Here is an 8,144-nt window from a genome sequence, read left to right on the forward strand (position 1 = left end):
TTTTAACTTTTTGGTTGGTTATGAGTTTGTAGGTATTAACAGGATACCCTTTTACCATTTCAAACTGTGTAAAGAATAGATACAAATTTTTTTGTCAACAATCATGAAGTTGAGCAAGTCTCTTAGACAGTACCCAAGCTAATGATTTTCTATAAAACATTAAATTTCATACCACCTGCACAACCATATAGCCAAAATCATTTTAAAAAAAAAGGACCATTAAATCATTTTCAAAAAAAAGGACCATTGTTGTTGAAACTTCTATTAGTAGCAATGTATTGTAAATATTTAATTTTTATTAGTGTTACTACTTTCTTTTTCCAACTCAAACTTCTAATTTTATCTCAACATACTTCAAGCCTTTTAATATATGAGTCTTGAAATTAGGTTGAAGAAGGGAATTTCATGAAAAGTAGTTAAGTTAGTTTTTGCTTTTGGATAAGTTTTGAGACATCTGATTTTTATCATTGGAAATGGTTTCCCTGTTTATTCCTAGCAAGAACCACTAAAAAGTAGGAAGTAGTTGTGTCATTTTTGGTATATAAATTATGAGCACCAAACTCAAACGGTTGGATTCTTTGAACTTTGTTACTATTATCTTTTGTTGAATATAAGTCAACTATTTCAGCCCTTGTGTGTAGAACATGCAATCCACCAACGAACTGCAGAGCAAGGGCCACTCTATAGCCACGATCATTATTTTCTTATTGGTATACATTTCTACATTTTCTTGTTATTTAATTTCCTTTTCTACCTATACTTTCCAATCCACATATTTACTTATTTTACATTTTGAACATATTTAATCCATTTATGTAATGCAAGAAATCATTTTTTTTTATGTATAATTTAATTTCACTACATTTCATTTTTAGCAACATTCTCTATTCTCTGTTATTTGTATTTTTACTTTTGAACAGCTATATTTTATTTCTATAGCAACTTTATTTGGATTAAATTAAGTTTATTTTCTTTAAACACAATAGATTAGTTAGCTTTGTTGATATTGTTTTCTTTTTAATTAATTAGTTTTGTTAATAGTTAATTTTCTTTATTGTAAATTTCTTTGATTGTTTAATTAGCATTGTAGTATTCAATTTTGTTTTTATTCACCTTTATATTTAAATAGGAAATAATTTAACATTTCAACTACAATTATTTGTACATTTTTTCATGTAATTAATTGTAATTAGTTTTAATTAATTGTAGTTAGTTAATAATTTAACATTTCAACTACAATTATTTGTACATTTTTTCATGTAATTAATTATAATTAGTTTTAAATAATTGTAGTTAGTTTCTAGCAGTGTCTACAACTAAGAAATACATAAATCCCAAAATGTGTATGTTTTACAAAGCCTTTTGTAGGTAATACGACCATGGATTGATATTAAAGTAAGGTTTTTATGAGAACTTTGTAGAAGGTCATCAAAGGAAAATCAAGACAATCCCTCACACTACTTCCAATTGACTTGAAAAGAGAATTCACTACTCGAGTCAAATTTAAAGAGAAAAGTTCTCCTTTGACTCACATTGAAGTGTGTAAGTCAATATGTGAGCAAGGAAGGGTACAAAGTCTTGTCTAACCTTTCACTAGAGAGGAAACAATATGGTGGGGCACCAATACCCCGAACTTCAAACATGAACAACTACTACAACATATTTTTTGATGTGATTTAGAGGAAATAATTTAGAAATAATTTTTCCGCAATAACCACCATTCCATAGTTAAGCCAGGATACAACCCTGTAGCCCATATTTAGCTATGAGAAGATGAATGGAAAATAATTGGCTACAAAGATGAGAGTGTTTAGCCATGCATGTTCCCCAAAACTCTTGATGTTCTGTTGAACAAATGGTATAATATTAAAGAAGCTCGAGGTGAAACACTGTATTCGAATGAGTGAAAGAATAATTTTATAAACAAATTTGAGTTCTAGCTAACTGATGAAGAACTTTATGAAGTGCTCATCACATTAAAGATTTTATTTTGAGAAAAACGCTTGATCAAAAAGTGGAAAATGGAAAAACAAAAGTTAACTACATGTCAAATTTGACATGCAATTATGCATCATGCCAACCATTAGTCAAAAGAGAAGTTTCCCTGCTAGAAATGGAAAATATTAAATTCCCAAGGAAATTATTTTGTTGGAAAATGAATCATCCATGCTATAACCTTATTTTCCACTCCACTATAGTGAGAGAGACCCAAATTCAACATAACTCAGTTGATGGCCATAATAATTTCGCTTTCACCCTTGATTTTACTTATATGAGTCTTACAAGGGATTTATTACATGATAAAGTGGTGAAATTACATAATTGAGTCATTGCTCATAAAGATTTTGTCTCAATTTCATAATTATGAAATAACAATTACTTCATAATTGATAAAAAGGTCTACAGTTTTCCATTCCCAAAGAGATAAACTTGAGCTACTTGTATATGAGTTGGATAGCGCTTCATTATTGTAGAAGCTTTCTAACTTCTCAAGTCCCTAGGTGTTTAGATACATTTAGGTCATTCCCAAGGTGAATTACATCAAGGGAAGATTGTGTTGCCCCCCATTACCCCCATTCAAGTTATTCCCAATGATATCAACTTGACCTTAATGTATTTGGACACCTAGGAGCTTGACAAGTTAGGATACTACTACAATAATGGAACCCTATCCAACTCATACACAAGTAGGTAAGTTAATCTCCTTGGTAATGACAAATTCTAGCAATTTTTTTTCTCAATTATGAAAGAATTATTATTTCATAATTATGAGGCTAAGGCAAAATAATGATGAGAAATTACTCAATTATCTAATTTCACCCTTTAACATGTAATAACTTCCTTATAAAGCCCATATAAGTAAAAACAAAACTTAATGGGGATGCATTATTTCCATAAAACCTATGTTGAAATGCGGTCTCTCTCACTATAGAAAATAAAGTTATGACAATTAAATTTAAGTTTTTTTTTTAAATATAATAAATAAATAAACAAAAAATTGAAAAGTTTTAAAAGAAATGATTCATAATATATGGAAACATAACATAGTTATAATGAAATTGAATAGCACTAGATATGTGTGTGTGTGTGTGCAATATTTCTCTAACACTAAATTAGGGTAATAATTCTATATTATATTGATTATGACTCTTTATTATTTTTTTCAATATTAAAAAAAATGTCTAAAGATATTATTTTAATTAAATAATTTTAAAAATGTTAAAATAAACTTTTTTTTATATTAATTATTTCACATAGTAATTTAATATAAAAAAAAAAAAAAAAAATCATTTTTAAATTATAAATTAAAATAAAATTATAAAATTAAAAACCAAAACATTATATGAAGTTTGAAAAAAATATATATATATATATATATATATATATATATATATATATATATAGATATGATATGATGGTGATCAACTTCCACTAAGACCAATGTGATCTATCAGACCTCAAGAAAAGCGAGTCTAAGTAATTGTCATTGTTCAAAATCTTGTTTCTTTGATCAAAGAGTAGGGGACGAAGTGTTCGAAGATCGTTATAGTTGGGCTAGCTTAGTAAGTGAAGAAGATTGGAGGTGTGGTTGATGATAGGGAATTGAGAGCGAATGTGGGCAGTAGTTGGGTAGTCTAAAATGAAGTGATTTTCATCTTCCACATTCTTAGTATCACAGATCTAACAAATTCTATCGTCCTAGGGAGTCTTGGGAGTATACCACCGCTTGGTCTCACTCTGAACATCATGAGAGTTAGTTCTAATCCTAGTGATTTTCATTTTCTTCTTAGTTCTAGTCAACATAAATAGACAATTATGGTTATCGAGGGTGGGGTTGATCACCTCCTTATAGTACCTTAGCTTCCTTTTACCCTCCAACACCTTAGCATTGCACATCTTGTCCTTAAAACTGTAGGTAATAATATCTTTGATAATTTCCTTGCTTCCCACGATGATCTTCTCCTTAATCCCCCAAAGGTTGAGCCAAGACTGAGCATCCTGATGCCACCCACGCTTAAGGCGCAAGTGGGGGTTTTGACTATAGTTATATGAAATTTTTGGGAGCCTCTTGGATTCCATATTGTGAAGCTTCTTCTTATACATTAGATATCTAAACATAGTCGTACTTTCAATGGGGGGTATGCCAACTTCGATCAAGAGGATAGGATAGAGAGTATTTCCCTTGATCTTGAGGTTATAGGTTAGGAATTTCTTTTGGATCATATCAATCTTTCTCCACAACTCCCTAGATATACTGCACCCCAAACTTCACATTCGTATAAAATAACAAGGGTGATGAGAGTCTAAAAAATGAAACTTTTTTTACTCGAAATGTAAAGATCGACTAAATTACAATTATGTTGAAGATCATAATAAGCTTTCCAGCCTCCAATAATTCTTTTCTTGATGCTATAATTCCAGTTGAGCTAATGAGGAATGTCAATACCCAGATATTTATAAGAAGAAACCTGCTCAAGATAATGGTTATCATAGACGAAGTTACCATGGGTGATCTTTTTGGATTTAATGATCATGAATTTAGTCTTGTCAGTATTAACTGTCATATCCATCTTGGAGCAGTAGACATGAAGAGTCTCAAGATACTTGTTTAGGTTGTCATCAGCATAATGGAGAAGAGTAATGATAATACAATGAGCTCGGTGCCTTTCCAGCCCACAGTTTCCAAACACTCCTCTAGTTTATTGATGTGAATACCAAAAAGGGTAGGGGAAAGGGGACAACCTTGCTTAACTCAGATATTACATTTAGTATCTTTAGACCAACCTTCACTAGTCTTAAGCTTGGCAATGACAATCTCGTAGAGGTGAATCATAGCAATCCTCAGTTAAGGAGGAATCAGGATCACTTCAAGCCTCTCCCAAAGCTTATCTTTGGGTACAGTGCCAAAAGCTTTTCTAAAGTCCACAAAACAATAGAAGATATCGGTTTTACTATTGTGACATTCCTCTGCGATGATCCTAAGGGTGACAAGGTGGTTGATGGTCGAGTGATGTCTCATAAAACCAACTTGCCCTTTAGCTCTTTTACCCCAGTTCTCATGCCAAAGGCTAAGTATTTTTTCCAGAATAAACACATAGAGCTTGGCTAGGATATGGCTAATCATAATGGTCTTGTAGGTAGAGAAACCACTTTTGTTCGTATTTTTGAAGATAGGAAAAATAAAACTTTACATTCGAAAGTTAAGAAAACCATACTTTACATTAAAAAAATACCAAATATTTCTTTTTTAAAATTATTATGTCCACATTTATTTATTTAAGTTATTTTTAATTATAAAAATTAAATTATTTTAAGTTATTTAATTTAATAATATTTTCAATTAAATTTTATTAAAACAAAATAATAATATTAATAAATTTAATATTTTTTAAATAAATAATATTTTAAATTGAATTTTATTATATAAAAAAATAATACAAAATGAATTGCCCATGGTAAAGATTTATGATGCCTTTAAATTATAAAGGTATCTTACTTTTATATCCATCCGGGATGAGCAAATGGCATAAAGTTCACTTTCCATTCCAAAGGATGCGTCTTTTTCTCTTCGCTTTTTGCCTTTACATGAGTGGTTTAAATGTAACCACATATATCATGTGGTTCAACATTATTCTTCCTCTTTTAATTTATTGGATGTCTTTTAATGGAGGTTGGTAAGTGCAATTTTAAATGGATGTATTTCCTATGCGTATGAAATTACAAAATGATCATATACATAAAATTTTATATAATTAAATTTTATATATATATTTATATTTTTCAAACTCTAATTTTTATATAATTAATATATATATATATATATATATATATATATATATATATAATTCTAATTGATGCAAGTTATATATATATACATAATATTGATCCAAGTGAAATGTATACCACAAAAGGCTCACCAACATAACATAGTTTCCGCATAATGCATGGTTGAATACATTTCTCACTTAATAATTAAACAAAAACTATAATATTCATCATATTAATTATTTAAATTAATAAAAATAATTATATCTTTTTAAATATTTTTGTATTTATATCTTTGTGGTATTAATAATAAACTATTCAAACTGTAATATTTATTATTTTAATCTATAAAAATTAATTATATTTTTTAAATATTTTTATATTTATAGTTTGCCATTACTAAAATGATTATGTTATTTATAATAATAAATAATAAATTATTTATTTTATAAATTTGTATTATTAATAATTATATTTTTAATATTTTTAAAATATAAATTTATTAAATTATGATATATATTAAAAAAACTCTTTTTTTTTTAATTTCAACATGTGAAAATAAAAATGTAATAAGTTTTATTTCATTGGGTGTATTTTTTATTATTATTAATGGTAGGATTTTATTCTTTTATTTTTTAGTAAATGCTCTTAGAGTGTTAACCATATTTTTAAAATTTTCAATTCAAGAGCTTCTTCTAGCATCATTTTAGAGGTGGTAGTTGTTTTTACATTGGAGTTGATGGGTAGTATAAGTTGAAAAATAGTATGTTTAACTTAGAGTTGATAGGAAGTATTTCTAGAGATTTTTTTATCATGTAGAATCAAATTCAATTTCAAGGTATATGAAAGAATGAACAGCTTCAATATTTTACTGGTTGCTTCCCTTGTAAAAGCTCATATTTATATAGAGCTGCCTAGAAAGTGCCTATCAATTTCAGGATTTACAGGTGGGTTTTGCTCATTATAGTTGTAAAATGAGAACTAAGATTTACAACTAGAATTTTCTTATTATAATGGTGGAATGGTAAATCAAAATGAATTTTAAAAAATTAAAAATACATATTTATCAAATCCTATCAAAACACAGCAATAGAAAAACTGGATATAAAATTCAATATTGGATATAAAATTTAATAATCTTTATAATTATGACATACTCTTTACGATTACAACTTACTAAAAAATTACATTCTTATTGTAAAATTTAATAATTTTGTGCAAACAATAATAAAAAAATAAAAAAATAAATATTACAAATACATGGATATTAAATACAAAACTAAATTATAATTTTCATGTGAACATCAAACCAAAAACTCCATTAAACAAATAGCTCTTAATCTGCATGTCTTATTTAAAGGTTAGGTTAGTTTTTATATTTAGGTTAGTTTTTAAATGCATCATATAGTAGTTTTATTATGAACTCAGTTTATGAGGCAACATTATGATTATTTAGACGTAGTTATATTACTCTTTCTCGAAAAAGAACTTTTAAAAACCTTACTTCAATTTTTGTGAAATTAATTACCATGTAAGGTTGGAAGGATGTCAAGATGGAAGGATGAAACTATTTTAAAACTTTCCACTTTTCATGGTCTCTTTCTTTCTATTTTGCTTTTTACTTTTCATTTGTCAAACCACTTTGAAAAACCTTACTCCAATACTTGTGAAATTAATTACGATGTAAAGCTGAAGCATGCAATTAAGCATTTAAAATTTTCCATTTTTGCTTTTAGCTTTTCATTTGTCTCTTTCTTTCCATTTTGCTTTTACTTTTCATGAAATTAAGCATTTAAAATTTTCCATTTTTGCTTTTAGCTTTTCATTTGTCTCTTTCTTTCCATTTTGCTTTTACTTTTCATTTGTCAAACATCTTTTAAAAACCTTATTTCAATACTTGTGAAATTGATTACCATGTAAAACTGAAAGCATGAAATTAAACATTTAAAATTTTCCATTTTTGCTTTTAACTTTTCATTTGTCTCTTTCTTTCCATTTTTCTTTTACTTTTCATTTGTCAAACATCTTTTAAAAACCTTATTTCAATACTTGTGAAATTAATTACCCCGTAAAGCTGGAAGCATGAAATAAAGCATTTAAAATTTTCATTTTTGCTAGGCATGAAATTAAGCATTTAAAATTTTCCTTTTTCGCTTTTAACTTTTCATTTCTCTCTTTCTTTCCATTTTGCTTCTGACTTTCATGTGTCTCTTTCAATCGTGTTTGGAACCCAATCTTGGACATGAAAAAGGAGGATTCCATCCACTGGGTCAACGAATAAACATGTGGTGAGGAATAGTTTGCGTTGCCGCCATAGCCACAGCTCAATATAAATAACTGGACAACCTGCCTATTCAAACCCACTCCAAACACAGTAT

Source organism: Pinus tabuliformis, chromosome 7, assembly GCF_031772625.1.
Source record: "Pinus tabuliformis cultivar Carrire ecotype Pingquan chromosome 7, CPIR1, whole genome shotgun sequence".
Lineage (NCBI taxonomy): Eukaryota > Viridiplantae > Streptophyta > Pinopsida > Pinales > Pinaceae > Pinus > Pinus tabuliformis.